At 40.4% G+C, this 4,655-nt stretch overlaps 1 non-coding gene across 1 annotated transcript; it reads right to left on the bottom strand.

The window, feature by feature from the left end:
• Window positions 1-3,057: 3,057 nt before the first annotated feature.
• Window positions 3,058-3,164, bottom strand: LOC141615825 (small nucleolar RNA R71). Its single transcript, XR_012530220.1, has one exon. It is a non-coding gene; the product is annotated as a small nucleolar RNA R71 (small nucleolar RNA).
• Window positions 3,165-4,655: the final 1,491 nt, after the last annotated feature.

Below are 4,655 nucleotides of genomic sequence, written 5' to 3'. Positions count from 1 at the left end.
ACAACCCTAGTCCTAAATTTGCGCAGACCTAGACATGCGGATACACACCACCGCACCCAAGACCCACAATTTTATAAAACCATGTGAGTACCCTAAGGAGTCCACCAAAGGGTTGGCTAGTACTTAAGCTGACCACTTACTCTCAAAATAAGTAACGAGGTCATGCCCCAACTTGGATATAAACCCACCAAGTCAGGAACACAAAGGCTATTGAGCAGTGAACATACACTCGTCAAAGACTATAATGGCCTATCTATGATGAAGGCCGAAATACTCACCTAGGACCTAGTCACAGCTAGTCCCAGCTTGAATACTTTAGCCCACACCACACAAGACAAGTAGGATACCCAATTCAGCTGACAATCCAACAATATCTCCAATATCAATAATAACCCAAATTCCAGCTAACCAACAATACCATAATCCATGAGAATAAGCTAAAATGGCAACAAGGCAAGAAGACTCAAGTATAAGGCATCCAAAGCATCCAACAACCAACATGTGAAATGATAATTATAAATATCAAGACATAACATAAAACTTCCAATAACAACCAATCTCACCTCAAAGACAAACCCTCGACCCGAGTCCCGCGACGGGTCATCGGTCAAATCGAGGCTGACTGGTTTAAACCTAGTTTGACCAAACTCGTTCGGTCAATCTGGCCCAGCTCAGAGTCTTGGCCTACTTTGGCCCAAATTACAAATTTTATCGCAATATTATTCTCATGCTATTTCCAATTTCTATCATGTGAAAAACGAAAGTAAAACATTATCAATCACCTAAACACTTAACAAACAACAAACACAACATGAACTACTAATGTGACATTAATTCGTCGAGTAACTCGGAATAGTTACCTTAAGCTAGCAAAGAGACAAGCAATAAACTTGAGAAAGCTTCTAAAACCCAAAATTACTCTTCATCTTCAACCACATATGAGGCACCTAAAATAATTATGTGAAAGGACGATATTAACGAATTATCTTTATATAAAATATGAGACGGAAATTAATTTAATTATATTTTAAATAAACCAAACTAGCGTCAAAACAATTTATAGACACGGCTCAAAAGTTATAATGACAACCTCAAACTCGGCCTAACCACCAACTACACATGGCCTCAAACTCGTGACTTAGCTAGGCCCCTTTGCCTGGGCCACGGCCAGGCCATCGCTGCTAAGCTACAGCCAAGCCATCCAGGCCATCGACTCGCCTAAAAGCAAGCCACAAGGAGTCCGACACGACCACCACCCGACTACCCACAGCCACCCTTCACCCTACTTCATAACCTGACCCAAAAATCAGTCCAAAACAGAACCCAAAAGATGCCTAAGTTCGACCCCAACTCCAGTCCTCAAATGCAAAGTGAAAACCCACGATGACAGCTCTCGTCCCCGCCCAAACAGTACCAATCGTCCCCTTAAGACTCCATTCTCGCGCCTAAAAACAGTCCTAGCTGAGCCAACTAAGTCAGCATTTAAAACGGTTTTAGAGCGGAAATCCACAAGTATAAAGCAACTCAAAAACAGTCCCTAAAGACTACAAAAATCGCCCCAACACGACTCCAAATCAGTCCAAAACAATCCCTACATGTCAGGATACACCGTCTCAACTATAAAACACACCAATTATCACCCAAAACAATCCATACATGTCAAAGATACACCGTCTTAAATATACCACTTACTAGCTAGCATCCCAAATGATCCCTAGAGGTCAGTATACACCGTCTCAATCATCTCCACATATCAGTATACACCGTCTCAACTATACAACTGACTAATTAACATCCATAAGGATCCCTATATATAATTATACACCGTCTTAAATATAAAACAGACTAACCAGCATTCGAAATAAACATATTTTACAAGTAATATTGAGTAACCTATCATTGTTACCTTTTTCCGATTGAACTAATCATTTATGACTAACAAATCTTCTACCAGACCGTCTATCTCAGCACCTACAACCGTCTTATAATAAATAAAGCTGAAAATATAAATTGGGTTTGTAAAAATACGTAACGAAAATGAATTTTACTTACAATGGACTGACGGAAACGATGAGAGAAGCACTATGGAACGAAATTCATTGAAAACGGATGAAAAATGGAGCATCAGTATAAATTTTTATGAGAAAATTTGAAACGTACAAAAAAAAGAAGAATAAAGAAGGAAGTAGAAGAAAGGTAGAAGACGTGATGAAGAATCAAAATGAGACAGCAGCTCGCTTGCTAGCTATTAATTATACGTACGTTTCTTCATCGTTAAGTAATTTCGCTCGTTTTTAAAACCGTCTCGAGTTAAAAAAAAATCGGTTTTAGTAAAAGTTTCAAGATAAAACGGAATCAATAATAAATAAATTTAATGAGTGAAAATAAAATAAACTCAGCTAGTTAACGTAAATAATACAATATCAGCTTGAATCGGAATTATTAGCGATTTTTACAAAACTAACGGATATTAATAAAAATTGCTAATTTAGTGAAATAAGCTCAAAATAGCTAATTGGACGGTTTTGTTCCCAAAATCCATCTCGGGTTCACTTAAAACAACTTTCATAAGGACTCGTAAAGAAACGGAAATTATTAAATAAATAAACTCGAACTAACTTCAATAAACTCGAACTAACTTTAAATAAACTTATTTATGATTATTAAAATTAACGTATCGAATTATGATGAAATTAATTAATTAGCTAAGCATATATATATATATAAATCGTTAAATGATGTAATTAAATTCAAAATAGCAATTAAAAGAATTTTATCCAACTTAATAAAATACGGGGTGTTACAGAATATCTATAGAGGTGTGGCAGGTGAAGATCCGAGGAAGCATATGGAGACCTTTACCGATTACTGTTCTACTATCCCCGCCACTATGGGGGTAACTCAGGACAAGATTAAGGAAGTTCTATTTCCTTTCTCTTTAGCGATTCAAACCGGGGAGTGGTGATCGACTTGGACCGCACAGCTGCTGGCGTTACAGATTGGGAGTCTCTTGCTCTTGCATTTTACAAGAGATATTTCCCTCCACAACGCACCAATTTGCTGAGGGCCAAGATTACTAATTTCAGACAGGCTCCCGATGAAAGTTTCTATGAAGCATGGTCACGATTCAAGAAGTTGGTGAGGTCTATTCCTCATCATGGTTTTGACCTATGGTTTCTAGCCAATCAGTTCTACAATGGGTTATATGACGACCAGAGAGCCATACTTGATGCGACATCTAGTGGGAGATTTCAGGAGAACACCAATGATGATAAGGGGTGGTCTCTTATTGAAGAGATGGCGAATCACAGTGCTGAATATGGTAACCCGAGGGATGGGATTAGGACAGTTCATGCAGTCGATAAGCAGGTTTTGGCTCAGCTGGAGACCATGAATGCTAGGTTCGACAAGTTGGAATTACAAGTCACTGGGGAGCCTCGGACGGTCCATGTTCTTACCAGAGGAGAGACCGTTTCTTGTGAGAGATGCGGGAGTAATGATGGCCACACCGCTGTTGGTCGTCTTGTAGAGAAGGAGCAAGTCCTTGCCTTTCAAAAATATAGGCAAGGAGGGGGTTCCTATTACAATAATCAAGGGGCAGTCCATCCCAATCTGAGGTGGACTAGTCAGAATGTGCTCAATCCTACACCTCCTGCGCACCAGCAGCAGCCTTATGTCCCTCCACACAAGAATCAACAAGGCTATCAGAAGCCTCCTTCCTTTACTCCTCCTAACCATGGTGCATCATCTTCCGGTGGGGTGAGTGAAATTGGTGAGCTTAAGTCTATGTTGCAAGCCTTCACGAAGCAGTGGCAATTGAGTGATCAACAGAAAGATGAGTCCATAAAGGCACTTGAAACTCAAGTTGCCCAATTAGCCACTAATCAGTCCACAAGAAAGCAGGGTCAATTACCGACTCAAAATGAGAAGAATCCACACGAGACGGTAAATTTCATCAATCTGAAAAGCGGTCGTTCATATGAGGGACCGGAAATGCCGAAATCAGACCCGAGGAGAGCTGTAACTGATGGTGAACTATGTTCTGCCGAAGAAAGTAAGCTCACGGCAAAGCAAGTGCTCGATCGACTGATTTCAGGTGGTCGATCGAGCAGATTTGGGGACGAAAGTGGTCGATCGAGTGAAAATACCACTCGATCGAGTGAACAGGAAAGGCAGAATGGTCGATCGAGTAGTTTTTCTACTCGATCGAGTGAAGAGCAAAATGGAGTTGCTTGATCGAGTGAGAAAACTACTCGATCGAGTGATAATGATGAAGATTCTACTCGATCGAATGGGTATATTGGTCGATCAAGTAGTTTTGATGACGGGAAGCTTATTCGAGAGCCGGCTGGTGCTCGTTTAAGCGATAAATCACCGGAAAGACCTCGTTCGAGAGGTAAGAAGCGTCCAAAGGATACAGAGCTTGCTCCAGAAGACACATTGGAAGAGAGAAACAAGGGACTTGAGATACCTATTACAGTTCCCTTCCCGAGGCGTCTGCAGAATACAAAGGCCAATCAACAATTCGGCAAATTTGTCGAACTTCTGAAAAGCTTGGAAGTTACTGTGCCATTCACCGAGTTGCTGACAAAGGTACCCTCTTATCTTAAGTTTATGAAAGAAATTTTATCGCGTAAGAGGAATATTAGCGATAG

This window comes from Silene latifolia, chromosome 11 (assembly GCF_048544455.1).
Source record: "Silene latifolia isolate original U9 population chromosome 11, ASM4854445v1, whole genome shotgun sequence".
NCBI classification, from domain to species: domain Eukaryota; kingdom Viridiplantae; phylum Streptophyta; class Magnoliopsida; order Caryophyllales; family Caryophyllaceae; genus Silene; species Silene latifolia.
This window is presented reverse-complemented; position numbering and strand designations above follow the sequence as displayed.